General features: G+C 38.8%; 1 protein-coding gene and 1 pseudogene across 2 annotated transcripts in view; one reads left to right on the top strand and one right to left on the bottom strand.

The window, feature by feature from the left end:
- Positions 1-22,133, top strand: part of LOC308239277 (vascular endothelial growth factor receptor kdr-like) — a gene marked incomplete at both ends in the record, with an annotated part of 686,009 nt that overhangs the window by 458,225 nt on the left and 205,651 nt on the right. The gene's annotated exons all lie outside the window — the stretch shown is intronic.
- Positions 916-1,561, bottom strand: LOC308239279 (replication protein A 32 kDa subunit-like; annotated as a pseudogene). The gene has a single exon. The product of its transcript is annotated as a replication protein A 32 kDa subunit-like (transcript).

Raw genomic sequence — 22,133 nt, 5'->3', positions numbered from 1 at the left:
CATGACAAGTTGAAGAAAAGTGCAATTCTGAAAGTACCACATAACCAAAATGGGTAACAAAACCAGGCAGAAGTTAGCAGGTTTCTTGGCTAGCTCTCTGCTGACAGGTCCTAGTTGTACTCATCAACAGGCAATATTTTAGAAATAGAGACTCCTGAGTATTATTTAAGTAACTAGAGGCCTGGTGCACAAATTCGTGCACCAGTGGGGTCCTTCAGCCTGGCCTGCAGGATCAGGCCAAAACTGGCTCTCCGACATCCCCTGAGGGGTCCCGGATTGTGAGAGGGTGCAGACCAGGCTGAGGGACCCCACCAGTGCACAATCAGGGCCGGGGAGGGATGTGGGAGGTTGGCCAGCCAGGGAGGTACCACGGGAGGGCTCCAGGGCATGTCCGGCCCATCTCGCTCAGTCCAGATTGGCAAGACCCCAGCAGCAAGCTCACCTACTGGTCAGAGCATCTTCCCCCTGGTGGTCAGTGCATATCATAGCAAGCGGTTGAGCAGCCTTAGCATATCATTAGCATATTATGCTTTGATTGGTTGAATCGCCGACCAGATGACCGGACACTTAGCATATTAGACTTTTATTATATAGGATACATCCCAACTCTCTTGGCAGTATCCCTTTTCCACTTCCATCTGCCCAGATGTTATTATAACTACCTAATTTGTAACTTAAGAAGTTTCACTTTGGCTCACATCACTGTCAGTTGTCTATCTCCCTTTGAGCTTCAAAAAAAAAAAAAAAAAAAAACAACAGAAGAGCAGAAACTTTCAAAATAATGTCAATTGAGACATTTTATAGATTAAACCTACTTTCTAGAAGTCAATTGTTCAAAACATGTGCACAGCTGGATATAACAGATTGAGAAAATAGGTCCAGCTGGAAAATATGTTGGGTATCAGTTAAATCCAGTTATTCTGCATCTGTGGATTTAAAATGACCATCATCCACAGTGGAATAGATAAGTCCCTCTTTGCTTAGAAAATCCACAGCTTGCTTACTTGAGGCTATAGGTATGTGTTGAAGCTGGTTCTTGATTTTGTGAAAGTTCAATCCTTCAGGTCTTGGACAAGCCTTAATCAAATTTAGCACCTGGTTTTGGACCACAGTGAGGCCATTTGCCAAAGTGAGGCTATTCCACCAAAGTTCCCTGCTTCACCCATTCCTGGATTGCTGATAGGTGCTCTCCCTGCTGAGGGCTGGCTGTTAGCTTTGGTCAGCATCATGTGTGCATTCACTACTTCCAGAATATGTGCGGTGAACTCATTCGTATCCTCCAGGGGTATGATCTTAAAGGCCACCAGACTTTTTTTGTTCTGAAAAGATCTCAGATGGCCAGGCGCTTTCACATACATTTCTGGAGGGACCACAGTGTTTTCACCACTGGCATCATCTATGTCAACCCACTGGCAAACATCCATGGGTGCAGCTGTCATGTCATCTATTTTGTAAATAATGGTTGGAGCCTTCTCTGCATGTCTGATTATCCCCACAATAGTGACCTGTGCTATCTTCTGAACACTTCATCAACCAGAGTGACAGAAAGCAGCTGAGATATGGTACAGGATACCATGTTGTGGGCTTGGGCTCTTATTCTACATCATGGTCACAATTCCTTCAAGAAAGACACCCAGAAGTCTCTGGTCAGCTGAATTCACCCTAGGCCTCAGAATCTTGTTGTGGTCGCAGCACTATATCTAGATACTGTTGTTCTTTAAATTAATCTCTAGACCATATTTTCTTTTTAAAAATATTATGTTTGTTTTTGTTGTTTTTTATTAGACCATATTTTCTTCACAGTGTCATAGATTTTCTCTTTGTTCAGAAGCTGTTTATTGATTTTAGCACATACTTTATTATTTGGAGAGGCAGAATATTTGAAAATCATCAATTCCTGACTCCTTTTTATTTAACAATTTGTTCTTCCCACAAGCATATCTCTCTTCATGCATTTTATTAGCAGGAACAAAAACAAACTTATGACACCTTCAATATTTTAGTTGGAAATAACCTTATCCAGATCATTCAATTTATTAGTCACATTTTCTACTTTTTACATAACAATGGGTAATTGTATTGCTAAGTGCTCTGCCATTACATAATAAAGAACTCCTTTCATTTTCTGCTAAGATGTTTCTGAAAAACAGCCTTCTCTTCTCAAGCCAAAGTTATACAAATTGTCAATTAAAAGTAATTTATGCTATCACTATTTATCTTCTGTTTTTAATTTAAATATTATTTTTCAATTATAATTTACACTAAAGGCCCGGTGCATGAAATTCATGCACTGCTGGGGGGTCCCCTCAGCCTGGCCTGCATCCTCTCACAGTCTGGGAGTCTTCGGGGCATGTCCAACTGACGGCTTAGGTCCACTCTTCCTGGGGAGTGGGCCTAAGCCATCAGTCAGACATTCTTAGCGCTGCCACAGAGGCAGGAGAGGCTCCCGCTACCAATGCTGCACTCGCCAGCCATGAGCCCGGCTTCTGACTGAGCAGTGCTCCCCCTGTAGGAGCACACTGACCACCAGGGGGCAGCTCCTGCGTTGAGCATCTGCCCCCTGGTGGTCAGTGCATGTCATAGCGACTGGTCATTCCTCCATTCGATCAATTTGCATATTAGCCTTATATTAATATAGGATAATATTATTTTGTATTACTTTTAGGTTTATAGCATAATGGTTAGGTAATACTATACTTTACAAAGTGATCCTCCCAATATTTCAAGTACCCACCTGGCACCATACATAGTTATGACAATACTGTGGACTATATTCCTTACTCTGTACTGTATGTCCCAGTGACTATTTTTAAATATATTTTTATTGATTTCAGAGAGGAAGGGAGAGGGAGAGAGAGATAGAAACATCAATGGTGAGAGAGAATCATTGATTGGCTGCCTCCTGCATGCCCCCTACTGGGGATAAAGCTCACAACCCAAGCATGTGCCCTTGATCGGAATCGAACCCAGGACCCTTCAGTCTGCAGGCCGACACTCTATCCATTGTGCTAAACCAGCTAGGGCTGTCCGAGTGACTATTTTTATATTAGTGCTGTAGTGCACGAATTCATGCACAGGTGGGGTCCCTTGGCCTGGCTGGTGATCGGGGTAGATTGGGGTGGTCTCACCTAGTCCCAATTGGGGCCTGTGGGGGCCGGCCAGCTGGGGAGGGACCACGGGAGGTTGGCTGGCCAGCTGGGGAGGAACCATGGAGGGTTCCAGGGCATGTCTGGCCCTCTTGCCCAGTCCCAATTGGCCGGACCTCAGTAGCAAGCTAATCTACCAGTCAGAGCATCTGCCCCCTGGTGGTCAGTGCGTGTCATAGCGACTGGTTGAGTGATCAACCAAAGGTCAACTGATCAGTCGGACACTTAGCATAGTATGCTTTTATTATATAGGATAGAGTAATTTGTACAGCTTAATTCCTTCTCCTTTAAAGTCCATGCCTTCAACCCTCTCCCCCCCTCCAATTGGTGACCATCAATTTGTTTTCTGTATCTATGAGTTTGTTTCAGTTTTGTTTGCTCATTTATTTTTCATTTTAGATTTCATATGTAAGTAAAACCATATAGTATTAGTCTTTCTGTCTGACTTATGTCACTTAACATAATACTTTTTAGGTATATCCATGCTGTCCCAAATGGTACAATTTCATTCTTTTTTATGGCTGAGTAATATTCTATCTAATAAAAGAGTAATAGGTAAATTAACCATCACTCCACGACAAAGATAGTGGCGCCCATAGTGGCCGGGGTGGGACACTGGCAGCGTCGCCCTGGGAACACGAGCCCAACGTCCGTGCCCCGGCCACACGGAGGCAGGGGAGGGGAGGGGCGTTGGGTGGGAAGCAGAAGCCGAGAGTGCGGGGAGCACCAGGAATGCTGGGAATCGTGGTTCTGGTGGCGGAAGCGTTGAGCGATCTCCTAGACACTGGAGTGAAGTGAGCCTGGAGCAAGTTACTGTTGTGGGTGGGGAATGGAGGGAAAGCAAAGGTGAGAGACATAAGTCAGAGTGTCAAGGAAAAATTAAAAGGAAGATAATCCTGCAACTTCTAGGAAATCTCCACCAATGGAGCAAAGAAAAAAAAAGAGCTCTATTATTCTGTGAGCACCAAACCAGACTGGTCTGGGGTCTCACACAATTCACTCATATGATTGCAAAGACATACAGAAACTTCACTCTTTCATGTACCCAGGCAGATACAATGCACGACATGCACACTTTCATGGAAGAGGACTTAACAGAACCGTTTGCTATACACCCTTTGGTAGGTCACCTTTTTGGTGGCCATCTGTGTTAGTTAATTGCCATAATCAAGAGTAAAAATTAAAACTTTTCTATCTCTATGACAAGCAGGTCCTTACAACTTGGAGCAAGGCAACTACCTATAATAATAGAAGTGTAATATGAAGGGCAATGAGGCAGGCAGGCAGAGGCAGTTATGGGCGATCAGGTAGGTGAGCAGGTAGGGGCAATCAGGCAGGCAGGCAGAGGCAGTTAGGGGTGATCAGACAAGCAGGTGAGCAGTTGGGGCAATCAGGCAGGCAGGCGAGTGGTTAGGGGCGATGAGGCAGGCAGGCAGAGGCAGTTAGGGGCGATGAGGCAGGCAAGCAAAGTGGTTAGGGGGAATCAAGCAGGCCAGCAAGCAAACGGTTAGGAGCCAGCGGTCCCCGATTGTTAGAGGGTACAAGCAGGGCTGAAGGACTGCCCCCTGTGCACGAATTTCATGCACCAGGCTTCTAGTTCCATTGTATACATGTACAACAGCTTTTACCAACTTGTATATTAATGTACATGGGTTGCTTTCATTTTCTTGGCCGTGGTAAATAATGCTGCAACGAACATGTGGGTGCATGTATTCTTTCAAATTAGTGTTTTGAGTTTCTTCAGATATACTAGTATCCTCAGTAGTAGAATCACTGGGTCATTAGGCAGTTCCATTTTTAATTTTTTAAGGACCCTCTGTACTGCTTTCTATATATATATATTTTTTATTAAGGTATTATATGTGTACATATCTTACCATTGCCCCCCCCCACAACACTCCCATACATGCCCTCACCCCCCAATGTTTTGCATCCGTTGGTTACTCTTATATGCATGCATATAAGTCCTTCAGTTGATCTCTTATTTCCCCCACCTCTCCCTAACCCTACCGCTGTAATTTGACAGTCTGTTTGATGCTTTACTGCCTCTGCATCTATCTTTTTGTTCATCAGTTTATAATGTTTTTCATTATCCCCAAATGAGTGAGATCATGTGGTATTTTTCTTTCATTGACTGGCTTATTTCACTTAGCATAATGTTCTCTAATTCCATCCAGGTGCCTACAAATGGTAGTAATTCCTTCTTTTTTATGGCAGCATAGTATTCCATTGTGTAGATGTACCATAGTTTTCTGATCCAGTCACCTGCTGACGGGCACTTAGGCTGTTTCCAAATCTTAGCTATTGTAAATTGTGCTGCTATGAACATAGGGGTGCATATATCCTTTCTGATTGGTGTTTCTAGTTTCTTAGGATATATTCCCAGGAGTGGGATTACTGGGTCAAATGGGAGTTCCATTTTCAGTTTTTTGAGGAAACTCCATACTGTTCTCCACAGTGGCTGCACCAGTCTGCATTCCCACCAGCAGTGCACGAGGGTTCCTTTTTCTCCGCATCCTTGCCAACACTTGTCGTTTGTTGATTTGTTGATTTGTTGATGATAGCCATTCTGACAGGTGTGAGATGGTATCGCATTGTCGTTTTGATTTCCATCTCTCGGATAATTAGTGATTTTGAGCATGTTTTCATATGTCTCTTGGCCTTCCTTCTGTCTTCTTTCGAAAAGATTCTATTTAGGTCTGTTGCCCATTTTTTTATTGGATCATTTATCTTCCTTTTATTAAGTTGTATAAGCTGCCAATAGATGTTGGAGATTAAACCTTTATCAGTGATAACATTTGCAAATATGTTCTCCCATACAGTGGGGTTTCTTGTTGTTTTGTTGATGGTTTCTTTTGCTGTGCAAAAGCTTTTTATTTTGATGTAGTCCCATTTGTTTATTTTCTCTTTGGCTTCCATTGCCCTAGGGGCAGTATCACTGAAAAAGTTCTTTTGGCATATGTCTGAGATTTTGCTGCCTGTGGATTCCTCTACTATTTTTATGGTTTCCCGTCTTATAATTAGGTCCTGTAACCATTTTGAGTTTATTTTTGTGTATGGTGTAAGTTGGTGATCTAGTTTCATTTCTTTGCATGTATCTGTCCAATTTTCCCAACACCATTTATTGAAGAGACTGTCGTGACTCCATTGTATGCTCATGCCTCCTTTGTCAAATATTAATTGCGCATATTGGTTTGGGTCGATATCTCGATTCTCTGTTCTATTCCATTGATCTACATGTCTGTTCTTGTGCCAGTACCAGGCTGTTTTGAGGACAGTGGCTTTGTAATACAGCTTGAAATCTGGTATTGAGATCCCTCCTACTTTATTCTTCTTTCTCAGGAATGCTGTGGCTATTCGGAGTCTTTTTTCATTCCAGATTAATTTTTGGAGAGTTCTTTCTAGGTCTGTGAAATATGCCGTTGGTATTTTAATGGGGAGTGCATTGAATCTATAGATTGCTTTGGGTAGTATGGACATTTTAATGATGTTGATTCTACCAATCCATGAACATGGTATGTTCTTCCATCTGTTTACATCTTCCTCTATCTCTTTTTTCAGTGTCCTGCAGTTTTCCACGTATAGGTCTTTTACCTCCTTGGTTAGGTTTATTCCTAAGTATCTTAATTTTTTTGGTGCGATGGAAAATGGGATTGCTTTTTTAGTCTCTCTTTCTGTAAGTTCACTGTTGGTATATAGAAATGCCATAGCTTTCTTGGCGTTAATTTTGTATCCTGCTACATTGCCGAATTCATTTATTTTTTTTTAATATATTGTATTAATTTTTTACAGAGAGGAAGAGAGAGGAGAGGGATAGAGAGCTAGAAACATCGATGAGAGAGAAACATCGATCAGCTGCCTCCTGCACACCCCCTACTGGGGATGTGCCCGCAACCAAGGTACGTGCCCTGGACCGGAATCAAACCTGGGACCTTTCAGTATGCAGGCCGACGCTCTATCCACTGAGCCAAACCGGTTTCAGCAACCGAATTCATTTATTAAGTCTATTAGTTTTTTGATGGAGTCTTTCGGGTTTTTTTATGTACAATATCATGTCATCTGCAAATAAGGACAGCTTTACTTCTTCTTTTCCAATTTGGATGCCTTTTATTTCTTCTTCTTCTATAATTGCAGTGGCTAATACTTCCAGTACTATGTCAAACAGGAGTGGTGAGAGTGGGCATCCCTGTCTTGTTCCTGTTCTTAGGGGAAATGGTTTTAGTTTTTGCCCATTGAGTATGATGTTAGCTATGCGTTTATCATACATAGCTTTTATTATGTTGAGGTATGATACTTCTATTCCCACCTTGTTGAGAGTTTTTATCAAGAAAGGGTGTTGGATTTTGTTAAATGCTTTTTCTACAACAATTGATAGGACTATGTGATTTTTATCTCTCAATTTGTTTATGTGATGTATCACATTTATTGATTTTCGGATATTGTACCATCCTTGCATTCCTGGAATAAACCCAACTTGGTCATGGTGTATGATCTTTCTGATGTACTGCTGGATACGATTTGCTAGAATATTGTTGAGGATTTTGGCATCTACATTCATGAGGGATATTGGCCTGTAATTCTCCTTCATTGTGTTGTCTTTATCGGGTTTTGGTATTAGGGTGATGCTGGCTTCATAGAAGGAGCTTGGAAGTGTTCCTTCCTCTTGAATTTTTTGGAATAGTCTGAGGAGGATAGGTTTTAGTTCTTCTTTGAATGTTTGGTAAAACTCTCCTGTGAAGCCATCTGGCCCCGAGATTTTGTTTGCCGGAAGCTCTTTGATGACTGCTTCTATTTCTTCCATAGTTACTGGCATGTTGAGCTGTTTAGATTCTTCCTGACTGAGTATTGGAAGGTTACATTTTTCTAGGAATATGTCCATTTCCTCCAGGTTGTCCAGTTTGTTGGAATAGTGTTTTTCGTAGTATTTTTTAACAATCCTTTGTATTTTGGCTGGATCTGTTGTTTTTTCACCCCTTTCATTTCTGATTTTGTTTATTTGGGTTCTCTCTCTTTGCTTCTTGGTGAGCCTGGCTAGAGGTCCATCAATCTTGTTTATCCTTTCAAAGAACCAGATCTTGGTTTTGTTGATCTTTTGTATTGTTTCTTTGGACTCTATGTCATTTATCTCCGCTCTGATCTTTATTATTTCCTTCCTTCTGCTTACACTGGGCTTTTCTTGTTGCTCTCATTCTAATGCTTTGAGTTGTAGGGTTAGGTAATTTATTACCATTGTTTCTTGTTTTTTGCAGTAGGCTTGTAGAGCTATGAACTTCCCTCTCAAGACTGCTTTCGCTGTGTCCCATAGATTTTGGATTGTAGTGTTTTCATTGTCATTTGTTGTCATGATGTTTTTTATTTCTTCTTTGATCTCTCTGGTAACCCAGTCATGGTTTAATAGCATGCTGTTTAGTCTCCATGTGTTTGATTTCTTTGGGTTGTTTTTATTGTAGTTGATTTACAGTTTTATGCCACTGTGGTCTGAGAAGATGCTTGATATGATTTCTATCTTCTTGAATTTGAAGAGACTTTGCCTATGTCCCAACATATGGTCTATCTTTGAAAATCACCCATGTGCACTTGAGAAGAATGTATATTCTGTGGCTTTGAGGTGAAATGTTCTGAAGATGTCAATTAATTTCATCTGGTCTAGTGAGTCATTTAGGATTGATGTTTCTTTGCTGATTTTTTGTTTAGAGGATTTGTCCAATGGTGATAGTGGGGTATTAAAGTCTCTTACTATGATTGTATTGCAGCCAATCTCTCTCTTGATATCCTCCAGGAGTTTTTTTTATGTATTTTGGTGCTCCTGTTTTGGGTGCATATATGTTTACCAGAGTTATTTCTTCTTGTTGGATTGCTCCCTTTAGTATTATGAAGTGGCCTTCCTTATCTCTTGTTATGTCCTTCACTTTGAGATGTAATTTGTCAGATATAAGTATTGCTACCCCAGCTTTTTTTTCAGTTCCATTTGCCTGGAAAACCTTTTTCCATCCCTTCACCCTCAGTCTGTGTGCGTCTTTTATTCTGAGGTGTGTTTCTTGTAGACAGCAGATATATGGGTCGTGTTTTCTTATCCAATCCGTTACCCTATGTCTTTTGATTGGAGCGTTCAATCCATTTACATTTAAAGTTATTATTGATAGGTACTTATTTGTTGCCATTCCTATTCTTTACTCCTCTGTTACTTCTTCGCTTCCTATTTCTTTTTCTTTTTTTTTTTCTTTTTTTTACAGCAGACCCTTTAGCATTTCTTGCATTGCTGGTTTGGTGGTAATAAATTCCCTTAGTCCTTTTTTGTCTGTGAAGCTCCTGATTTCACCTTCAATTTTGATTGACAGCCTTGCTGTGTACAGTATTCTTGGATTCAGACCCTTCCTTTGCATGACTTTGTATATTTCATTCCATTCCCTTCTGGCCTGATGAGTTTCTGTTGAGAAATCAGTTGCTAGTCTGATGGGGGTTCCTTTATATGTAACTTTCTGTCTCTCTCTTGCCGCTTTTAAGATTCTTACTTTGTCGTTGGTGTTTGCCAATTTAATTATAATGTGCCTTGGCGTCAGTCTTTTAGTGTTCATTTTGCTTGGGACTCTGTGAGCTTCTTGGATTTATGTGGGTTTTTTCTTCCCTATATCTAGGAAATTTTCTGTCATTATTTCTTCAAATAGGTTTTCTATTCCTTGCTCAGCTTCCTTTCCTTCTGGAACCCCTATTATGAGGATGTTGTTTTGTTTCGTGTTGTCCCAAAGTTCCCTTAGGCTCTCCTCCTGCCTTTTAATTTTTTTTCTAGAAGTTGCTCTACTTGGGTATTTTTTCCCATCTTGTCTTCTAGCTCACTGATGCGGTCCTCTGCTTCTTCTAGTCTACTCTTGATGCTTTCTATTGAGTTCTTTACAGCAGCGATGTCATTTTTCATTTCTTCTTGGTTCTTCTTCATTTCCTCTTGGTTCTTGCTCATATTGTCGAATTTGTCTTCCATTCTTTTCAGCCACCTTATGACCATTTCTCTGAATTCTTTCTCTGGAAGGTTGCTTGCCTCCATTTCGTTTACTTCCTTTTCTGGTGATGCCTGCTTTTCTTTCATATGTGGGCTGTTTCTTTGTCTCCCCATGGTCTCTCTTCTCTGGGTGTCTAGTTATGTAGTTCTCTCTCTCCTGCATTTATTTAAAGGCACAAAATACAGCACTACCAGGTAAAACTCATAAGGCACTGAACAGAAATGTATTCATGATATTAATAACCTCCAATAAAGGTGACCACCAGAGAAAGGCAAATTAGATGATAGGAGAGAAAGAAGAAGAGGAAAAAGAAAGAAAGTAGAAAAAAAAAGGAGTGTCAAAATGAAATTGGGAAAAGGAAAAGAAAAAAAAAGTAAGAGAGACAAGAAAGAGACTAAGAGAGAAAGGGGAACAGACTATATATATTGGGGATAAAACTCCAATAGAACAATCACTAATCCCAGCAAATGCCAGCAACAAGTGCCTGGGGATTAATACAAACTAAAACACCAACTAATATTGAGTGAGGCAAGGGAAAGCTGAAGCACAAAACAAACAAAAAAATAAACAAAAGAAGAATAAGCAAAACAATCTCACAAAAAAAGCATAAAAATTCGATATAATCTACATTCAAACAAACAACAACAAAAGGACAGAGAGAAAAATAAGTTTTTGGATAGTTAAGACAGCGAAGAGAGAGGTGTGTATGGACTTGGAGCAGGGGATTGGAGATTAGATATGTAAGTAGGTGAAATTTTAACAAGGGGTAAACAGAAAGAATAGGGAAAATCTAAAGCAGGAAAGGGGTAAGATAAACAGGACACCAAAAAGGGGAAGGTTAGGAAGAGGGTGATGGTATAAAGGTAGAGTTGAGATAGAGTAAAACGATGCTAAAGGAAAGATAAAAATAGAATGTAGAACCCTAATCCCAAAATAAAATGAAGAGAAAATAAAATGACAATAAAGGATAAAATAGCAGTAGTAATAATACGGATTGAAAATAAAAATGTAATAATTAAAAAGGTAAAATAAAGTGATGAAAAAAGAAAAAAAGTTAGTTTCTTGAGTAAAATATGCAAAAAATGAAAATAAAAAAAATAAAAATAAATAAATAAATAAAAATAAAATGTGGAGTAGTGAAGGTCATTCACTTCCTCTGTTGTTCTGTTTGGCATGCCTGTTTCTCAGTCCGGACAGTATTGCAGTTCCCTGCATTCCACTGCTCTTCAGTGTTGTAAGCCAGTCCTAATTTTAAGCAGGCGGTGTGTCTTAATTTCTCATATTCCTTTATTTTTGATTACACAAGAGTCACTTTGTGATTCAGCCCCTGGGTGGCAGTGTTTCTGGATTGACTTCCGGGTCTATCTATGGCCTCTCTAGGGAGTGTTAGAGCCTTCTTTCCCTGTGGCGCTCACTACAGGTGTGTGGGAGTGGGCTGCCTCAGAGCTGACTCTCCGATTGTCACTCCCTGCTCCAATCCCCAGGTTCCAGAAAAACAACTTTCCCCTGCAGTCTCCCAGGGTGTCCCCAACTGGGTGATCCTATGTATTGGGCTTAGTAATCAGAAGCAAGAATTTCAAGAGGAAAAAGCCCCAGTTTGCGAACTCCGGGGCTGCGTGTAAGCCTAGGCGCCCGGGGAACTCCGGTGCTGCGCGTAAGTCTGGGCAGCCTGAAATTCTTAGGGTGTCCCTGCACTTCAGATCAAAATGGGTTGCTTTTTAGAGGACCCTTCTGTTAGCAGCTCTGAGGACCCCTTTCCACATTCACACATCAAGCCAGCCCCAGCAGCCACGGATTTTTCTAGGCACAGACTTCCCTGGTCCTCCAGCTCCCGCAAAACGCGCGTTCCTCTCTCCTGCTGGGACCAGAGACCTCATCTTATCCCAGGCGAAATCTGACCTTTCCATGGTGGAGTGTAGAGCTCCTCTGAACCCGTGTGTTTGTGCCAATTGGGGAGCATTGTTCTGGGGCTTGCAGCTGTTCCATGGGTCCCGCAGTTGTGGATTCTTAGGCTTCTGATAAGCTCCACTTCCGGATCAATATGGCACAGACTCTGCGTCCAAGCCCGCAGCTCCGGGAGGGGACCCAGCCGCAGTTGGTGCTGCCATGTCAGGGGAACCCCGTCTAGCAGTCCCCCACCTTCTTCTGGAATTCAGCTGTCTCCCAACTTGCCAACAAACACTCCTTGTGCGACCCTCAGCTGTTCTTTCTTTCTGCTCCGGGACAAGGCTCGGAACACATCTGTCTATTCCGCCGCCATTATGCCCTCTCTCTGCTTTCTATATTGACTACACCAATCTGCATTATCTCCAACAGTGCATGAGGGTTCCACCTTTTCCTCATATTTGCTAACACTTCTTGATTTTTTTATTTATTGATGAAAGTCATTCAGACAAGTATAAGGAGATATCTCATTTAGGTTGAATTTGCATTTTTCTGATGATGAGTGATGCTGAGCATCTTTTGATATGTCTATTGGCCATTGTATGTCCTCTTTGGAGAAGTATCTATTCAGGTTTTCTGCCCATTTTTTAACTGGATGTGTGGGGTTTTTTTGCGGGGGGAGTTGTTGAGTTGTATGGGTTTTGTATAAATTTTGGATATTGATGCCTTATCATGTTTCATTGGCAAATATCTTCTTCCATTCAATAGGTTATCTTTTCATTTTGTTGTTTTATTTTTCAGTGAAAAGCATTCTAGTTTGATGTAGTCCCATCTTTTCTTTTGTTTCTCTTGACTGGGGAGATATATCAGAAACAATATTGCTACATAAATGTCCAAGTCTTTACTGCCTATATTTTCTTCTCAATGATTTACAGTTTCAAAACTTACATTTAAGTCTTTCATCCATTTAGTGTTCATTTTTGTATATGGTGTAAGAAGATGGTATAGTTTCATTTTTTTTCATGTATTTGTCCTGTTTTCCAGAAACTGGTTATTGAATAGACACTTTATTCCATTGTATGTTCTTGCCACCTTTGTCAAATATTAATGGACCATATAGCCGTGGGTTTATTTTGGGGTTCTCAATTCTGTTCTATTGATCTATGTGTCTTTTATTTATGTAAGTATTATACTGTTTTGATAACAATAGCCTTGTTGTATAGCTTGATATTAGGTAGCATGATACCTTCAGCTTTTTTCTGAAAAACACCATTGGTATTTTGATAGGAATTGTATTGATTTATAGATTTCTTTGGATAGTATAAACATTTTAATGATGTTAATTCTTTCTATCCATTAGCCCAGTATATCTTCCATGTCCTTTCTTCTGTGTCTTATAGTATTCTGAATACAGTTATTTTACCACCTTAGTTAAATTTACTCCATAGGCATTTTTTTGATGTAATTGTAAATTGAATTGTTTTCTTAGATTCTCTTTCATTTTGGGTGTATGAAAATGCAACCAATTTCTGAATATTTATATTGTATCCTCCTATGTTACTGAATTCATTTTTCTTTTCTATTAAGTTTTTGGTAGAATCTTTAGGGTTCTATATACATGATCATGTCATCTGCAAATAATGACAATCTTATTTCTTCCTTTTCAATTTAGATGCCTTTTATTTCTTCTTTATGTCTGATTGCTTTGGTTATGACTTCCGTACTATGTTGAATATGAGTGGGGAAAGGACATCTTTGTCTTTTACCTGACCTTAAGAGAAATGCTTTTAGTTTTTGCCCATTAAGTATGATGGCCTTTATTATGTTGAAGTATGTTCTTTCTATCCCAAGTTTGCAGAGACTTTTTTTTTTATCATAAATGGGTACTGGATTTTATCAAATCCTTTCTGCATCCATTAATATGATCTTGTGGTGTTTATTCTTTATTCTGTTTATGTGATGTATCACACTTACTGATTTACGGATATTGTACCAACCTTGCATCCCTTAAATAAATCCCACTTGATCATGGTGTATGGTCTTTTTTATGTATTGCTAGATCCAATTTGCTGATAATTTGTAGAGGGTTTTAGCATCTATGTTCATCAGTGATATTGACCTATAATTTTCTTTCTTTGTGGTGTCTTTATCTGGTTTTGCATTTAGGATAATGCTAGCCCAATAAAATGAGCTTGGGAATCTTCCCTCCTCTTGAATTTTTTGGAATAGTTTTAGAAGGACAGGTATTAGTTCTTCTTTGACTGTTTTATAAAATTTACCTATGAAGCCATCTGGTCCAGGATTTTTGTTTGCTGGAAGCTTTATGGTTACTGCTTCAATTCACTTAGTTGCAATTGGTCTCTTCAGACCTTCTAATTTTCTTGATTCAATTTTGGAAGAGTTTATGTTTCTAGGAATTTATCTATTTCTTCCAGGTCATCCAATTTGTTGGCATATTTGTTGGCATAGTTGCTCATAGGAATTTCTTATAATCCTTTGTATTTCAGTGGTGTTAGTTGTTACTTTTCTACTTTCATTTATGTTTTTGTTTATTTGGATCCTCTCTTTTTGTTTCTTTTTTATTTGTTTTTCAATTACAACTTATATTCAATATTATTCTGCATTAGTTTAAGTTGTACACCAAAGTAGTTAGAAAATCATGTACTTTACACAGATATCTGCTGCGGCTTCAAGTTCTCACCTGTTGCCATATTTATTTATCTCTATATTATTGACTATATTCTCTATACTGTAATCTACATCTCTGTAGCTATTCTGCAACCACCAATTTGTACTGCTTAATCCCATTACCTTTTTCACCCATTCCCCCCAAATCACTCTCCTCTTTGACAACTGTCAGTCTGTTTGCTGTATCTGTGACACTATTTTATGTTTTCTTTTTGTTTATTTTGTTCATGAGATTTCACATATAAATGAAATTATATGGTGATTGTCTTTCTCTGTCAGAGTTATTTCACTTAGTACAATATGCTCTAAGTTCATCCATGCTGTTGTTAAAGGCAAGATTTCATTCTTCTTTACAGCCAAGTAGTGTTTAATTGTGTAAGTGTATCAAAGTTTTTTATACACTAATCTACTGATAGGCACTTGGTTTGCTTCCATATTTTTTATTATTTTTAAATTTATCTTTATTGTTGAAATTATTACAGATGTCCCCTCCCCATTCCCACAATTGACCCCCTCCACCCCTCTCCCATCTTCTCCCTAGGCCTTTCCTGCACCATTGTTTGTCCATGGCTATACATCTATACATATAAGTTATTTGGTTAATCTCTTTCCACCGCTGCCCTTCCCTCTGAAATATGTCAGTCTGTTGCATGCTTAAATGTCTCTGGATCTTTTTTTGTTCATCAGTTTATTTTGTTCATTAGATTACACATATAAGTGAAATAATGTGATACTTGTCTTTCTCTGACTGGCTTATATTGCTTAGTATACTACTCTTCAGGTCAATCCATGCTGTCCCAAAGGGTACGACATCCTTCTTTTTTACAGCTGCATAATATTCCATGGTGTAAATATACCATAGTTTTTTTAATCCATTCATCTATTGATGGGCACTTGGGCTGTTTCCAGATCTTAGGTTTTTGTAAAGAATGCTGCTATGAACGTAAGGGTGCACATATTCTTTCTGATTGGCATTTCTGGCTTCTTAGGTTATATTCCTAGAAGTGGGATCACTGGGCCAAATGGCAGTTCCATTTTTAATTTTTTTAAGAAACTCTACACTGTTTTCAATAGTAGTTGTACCAGTCTGCATTCCTCCCAAAAGTGTACTAGGGTTTGTTTTTCTCCACATCCTCATACTGGCACAAGAACAAGCATATAGATCAATGGAATAAAACAGAGAATCCAGAAATCAACCCAAGCTATTATGCTCAATTCATATTTGATAAAGGGGGCAAGAGCATACAATACAGTAAAGACAGTCTCTTCAATAAATGGTGTTGGGAAAATTGGATAGGTACATGCAAAAAAATGAAACTAGACTATCAACTTACACCGTACACAAGAATAAACTCTAAATGGATGGAAGACTTAAATGTAAGTCATGAAACCATGACAATCCTAGAAGATAACATAGGCAGCAAAATATCAGACTTCTCACAGAGCAGAATTTTCACAGCTACATCTCCTAGGGCAAATGAAACTATTGAGAAAATAAACAAATGGGACTACATCAAAATAAAAAGTTTCTGCACTGCAAAGGAACCAGAATCAAAATGAAAAGGGAACCCACTGTATGGGAGAACATATTTGCCAATGATACACCTGATAAAGGGTTAATTTCCAAAATATATAAAGTATTCATACAACTCAACAAAAGGAAGACAACCCAGTAAAAAATGGGCAGAATATATGAATAGACATGTCTCTAAAGAGGACATACAAATGGCCAAGAGACATATGAAAAAATGCTCAATGTCACTGATCATTAGAGAGATGCAAATTCAAAGAACAATGAGGTATCACCTCACACCTGCCAGAATGGCTATCATCAATAAATCAACAAACAACAATTGCTGGCAGAGATGTGGAAAAAAAAGAACCATATCATAGCTATTGTAAATAATACGCAAAGAACACAAGGGTGCATCTATTCTTTCAAATTAGTGTTTCGCGTTTCTTCAGATATATCCTTAGAATTGGTGTTGCTGGGTCATAAGACAATTCCATTTTTGAGGAACCTCCACATTATTTTCCACAGTGGCTGTACCAATTTGCATTTCCACTAACAGTGCACTAGTGTTCCCGTTTCTTCACATCCTTGATAACATATGTTCTTTGTTAATTTATTGATGTTAGCCATTCTGACAGGTGTGAAGTGATATCTCACTGTGGTTTTGATTTTCATTTCTCTGATGATTAGTAATGTTGACTAATTTTTCATATGTCTACTAGTATTGGCCATCTGTATGTCTTCTTAGGAGTAATGTCTATTCAGGTACTTTGCTCATTTTTTAATTGGAATGCTTGTTTTCTGGTGTTAAGTTGTCTTTCTTCTCTATAAAATTTGATATTAACTCCTTATCAGATGTATCATCAGTGGTTATATGGCAATCTGTGCTTTGTATTTTTGTTTTGTTGATGTTTTCTTTTCAAGTGCAAAAGCTTTTTAGTTTGATGTAGTTCCATTTGTTTATTTTTTTCTTTTGTTTCCCTTGCCTGAGAAAATATATCAGAAAAAATATTGGTAAGAAAAATGTTTGAGATTTCACTGCTTATATTTTCTTTAAATCTTCAATGCATTTTCAGTTTGTTCTTGTGTATGGTCTAAGTATGTAATCTAGTTTCATTTTTTGCATGTATCTGTCCAGTTTTCCCAACATCATTTATTGAAGAGACTGTCTTTACTCCATTGCATGATCTTGCCTCCTTTGTCAAATATTAATTGACCATAAAGTTGTGGGTTTATTTCTGGGCTCTCTATGTTGGTCCATTGATATATATGTCTCTTTTTATGCCAGTACCATGCTGTTTTGATTACAATGGCCTTGTGATATAGTTTTTATCAAGTAGCATGATACTTCCAATTTTTTCCTTCTTTCTACAGATTTCTGAGGCTATTTGGAGTATTCATTTGCTTCATATAAGTTTTTGGATTATTTGTTCTAGATCTGTGAAATACACCTTGGTATTTTGATCGGAACTGCTTTAAATCTATAGATTGCTTTGTATAGTATGAACATTTTAATGATGTTAATTCTTCCTATCCACGAGCAAAATATATGCTTTTATTGATTTGTATCATCTTCTATTTTCTTTCTTCAGTTTCTTTTAATTTTTCAAGAACAGGTCTCTTACCAACTTGGTTAAATTTGTTCCTAGGTACATTTTTTTTAAAATGTAATTATAGATGGGATTGTTTTCTTATTCCCTTTCTGATAGTTCATTATTGGTGTACAAAATTGCAACAAATTTCTTAATATTAATTTTGTATCCTGCTACATTGCTAAATTCATTTATCAGTTCTAGGAGGTTTTTTTTTGTAGAGTCCTTAGGGTTCTCTATATACAGTATCTGAGAACCCTGCTAGCGGTTCTCAACCTGTGGGTTATGACCCACAGGTTGAGAACTGCTGCTGTAGAGCCTAAGACCATCGGAAAACACAGATATTTACATTATGATTCATAACAGTAGCAAAATTACAGTTATGAAGTAGCAACGAAAATAATTTTATGGTTGCGGGTCACCACAACATGAGAAACTGTATTAAAGGGTCGCGGCATTAGAAAGGTTGAGAACCACTGCGAGTATCATGTCATATACAAATAATGACAGTTTTACTTCTTCCTTTCCAATTTCAATGCCTATTATTTCTTCCTGTCTGATTGTTATGGATAGGACTTCCAGTACTATGTTGAATAAGAGTAGTGAAGGTGGACATCCTTGTCTTGTTCCTGATCTTAAGGAAAATGCTTTTAATTTTGCCCATTGAGTGATGTTGGCTATGTGTTTTTCATATATGACTTTTATTATCTTAATGTATGATCCTTTTATTCACACTTTGTTCAGTGTTTTTATCATAAATGAGTGATGGATTTTGTCAAATGCTTTATCTGCATCTATTAATATTATCATGGTTTTTTTATCCCTCATAAAATGAGCTTGGGAGTGTTTCCTCCTCTTTAATTTTTTGGAATAGTTTTAGAAGAATATGTGTTTCTTCCAATTAGTTGTCATATAGTTGTTCATAATATTTTCTTAAAACCCTTTGTATTTCTGTGGTGTCTGTTGTCACTTCTCATTTTCATTTTTTTTTATTCATTCCAATCTTCTCTCTGATTATTTATTAGGTCTGGTTGTTTCTTGATGAGGCTGGCTAAAGGTTCATCAATCTTATCTTTTAAAAAAAACAGCACTTGGCCCTAGATGGTGTAGCTCAGTGGATAGAGTGTTGGCCTACGGACTGAAGGGTCCCAGGTTCGATTCCAGTCAAGGGCACATACCTGGGTTGCGGGCTCGATCCCCAGTAGGGGGCGTGCAGGAGGAAGCCAATCAATGATTCTCTCTCACCATTGATGTTTCTATCTCTCCCTCTCCCTTCCTCTCTGAAATCAATAAAAACATTAAAAAAAAAAGAACCAGCACTTGGTTTCATTTATACTTTTGTATTTTTTAAGACTCCATTTCATGTATTTCCACTCTGATCATCCTTTTTTCCTTGTGTGATTTTTGGCTTTGTTGTTACTTGTTTTCTAGTTTCTTTAGTTGTAAGGTTAGCTTGTTTATTTGCAATTTTTCTTGATTCTTGCTTAGGCCTGTATTTCTATGAATTTTCTTCTTAGGACTGCTTTTACTGTGTCCCATAGATTCTATGTTATTGTGTTTTCATTTTTATTTGTCTCAAGGTATTATCTGATTTCTTCTTTGACCTCGGTGTAACTCATTTATTGTTTAGTAACATGTTATTTAGATTACATGTGTTTGTGTGTTTATAAGCTTTTCCTTCTAATTGATTTCTAGTTTCACAGTATTGTATTGAGAGAAGATATTATTTTAATCTTCTTAGATATTTTAAGAATTGTTTTGTGGCCTATCATGTGGTCAGTCCTGAAGAATGTTCAATGAGCACCTGAAAAGAATATATATCCAGCTGCTTTGGGGTGAAATTTTCTAAAAATAACAATTAAATCATTTGGTCTAGAGTCCCAGGGGTGAGCAAACTTTTTGACTCAAGGGCCACAATGGGTTCTTAAACTGGACCAGAGGGCTGGAACAAAAGCATGGATGGAGTGTTTGTGTGAACTAATATAAATTCAAAGTAAAGGAGCGGAGGGGAGAGCAAGAGAACCCTCCGCTCTTTTGGCTCCGCGGGCCGGATAGAACAGCCGAACGGGCCGGATCCGGCCCGCGGGCCGTAGTTTGCCCACGGCTGGTCTAGACTTTCATTTAAGGCTACTGTGTCCTTGTTGTATTTTGGTCTGGATCATCTATCCATTGATTTCAATGTGGTGTTAAAGTCCACAACTATGATTGTGTTACTGTCAATCTCTCCCTCTGTTTATCAAAATTGTCTTTATAGGTATAGGTGCTCCTATGTTGGGTGCACAAATATTTGCAAGGGTAATATCCTCTGGTTGGATTGATTTCTTTTTCATTATGTAATGTCTTTATTTGTATCTTTTTAAAACCTTGGTTTTAAAGTCTATTTTGTTTGATATAGGTATTGATACCCTACCTTTTTCATTAGTTTGTTTGTTTCAATTTGTATGAAATAACTTTTTCCATCTTTTTGTTGTCAATCTGTTTGTATGCTTAGATTTGAATTGGATCTCTGATAGAAAGTATCTATATATATAACGAGCCAGGGTCCGTAATGTCCAAAACAACCGATCGGATGACCGAACACTGGAAGTCAGTCCTACAGTCAGTGCTGGGTCGCCGGGGGGGGGGGGGGGGGGGGCTGCAGATCAGGCCGGGAGAGAGGTCCAGAGAGAGAATCAGAGTGTGATCCGCAGCCTCCGTGGCAGCTGCTGATCAGCCCTGCCTCTCTGATCAGGCCTGGAGATAGGCCCAGAGATGCTGGCTGGCATAGAAACCGACCAATCAGAACCAAATCTGGGTGAACTGTGAGAAGCCAATGGCTGACTAAGAGGCAGAGCTTTTGACGTGACTGGCATAGAAACTGACCAATCAGAACCTAATCTGGGTGAACTTCGAAGGCAGAACCTAAGGTGGGGGCTGAGGAGGGGTTTTAGGGGCAATAGCTATTTGGTGTAAGGTGTAAGAAAGCAGTTGTATTTTTTAATGACCTGTTTGGCAGTATAGTGCATATGGCTGGCTATCAGTCCAGATATAGGGATTATATATTTTTGTCTGCAAAGAGCATCTCCTCCTGCTGAAAAAGGCTTTCCCACCCCACCCCCCATTTAAGCAATCCTATCCTATATAATCTATTTATACTACTAAAAGGATAATCTGCTAATTAGACCTGGTCGACCGGCCATCTTCTGGATGTCTGACTTCCTTTTGAACAAAGCCATGGTGGTGTGGGCTGAGGCAGAGGCAGTTAGGTGTGATCAGGCTGGCAGGGGAGGGCAGTTGGGGGCGAGACCAGGCCAGCAGGGGAGGGCAGTTAGGGGCGATCAGGCAGGCAGGCAGGTGTGCGGTTAGGTGCCAGCAGTCCTAGATTGCGAGAGGGATGTGGGATTGGGCCTAAACCAGCAGTTGGACATCCCTCAAGGGGTCCCGATTGGAGAGGGTGCAGGCTGGGCTGAGGGAACCTGCGCCCCCACCCCATGCACGAATCTCATGTACCGGGCCACTAGTATGTATATAATGTTTTCTATTCCATTCAGTTACTCTATGTCTTTTCATTGAAACATTTAATACATTCACATTTAATGGTATTATTAATAGATACATATTTATTGCCATTTTACTATACATATTTATGTTTATCTTTTTTTCTTTCTCATTCTTAAAGAAATCTCTAACATTTCTTATAATATTGGTTTTGTGGTCTTGAAGTTCTTTAGCTTTTTCTTGTCAGGGAGGTTCTTTATGTCTTCTTCAATTTTAAAAGATAGCCTTGCTGAGTAGTGTTTGTTGTTGTTGTTTTTTTGTCCATATATATTTATTTTTCAATTACCATTTATATTCCATATTATTCTGAATTTATTTAAGATGTACAGAATAGTGATTAGAAAATAACTTACTTTACAGAGTGGTCCCACAAATATTTCAAGTACCCACCTGGCCCCATACATAGTTATAACATATTATTGACTATGTTTGCTATGCTGTCATTTACATATATGTGACTATTCTTTAACTACTGATTTGTCCTTCTTGATCCTTTCACTTTTTTACCTATTCCCCAAGCCCCTTCTCCTCTGACAACTGTCAGTCTTGTTCTCTGTACCTGTGAGTCTGTTTCTATTTTGTTTATTTTGTTCTTTAGATTCCACATATAAGTGAAATCATATGGTATTTGTCTTTCTCTGTCTGAGTTATTTCATTTGACAAAATATACTGTAGGTCCACTCATGCTGTCACAAAAGAACTTTTTTGTCCACTTATCTATTGATGGGCATTTGGCTCGCTTACATATCCTGGCTATTATAAATAATGCTGCAATAAA

This window comes from Plecotus auritus, assembly GCF_963455305.1.
Source record: "Plecotus auritus genome assembly, chromosome: X".
NCBI lineage: Eukaryota > Metazoa > Chordata > Mammalia > Chiroptera > Vespertilionidae > Plecotus > Plecotus auritus.
This window is presented reverse-complemented; position numbering and strand designations above follow the sequence as displayed.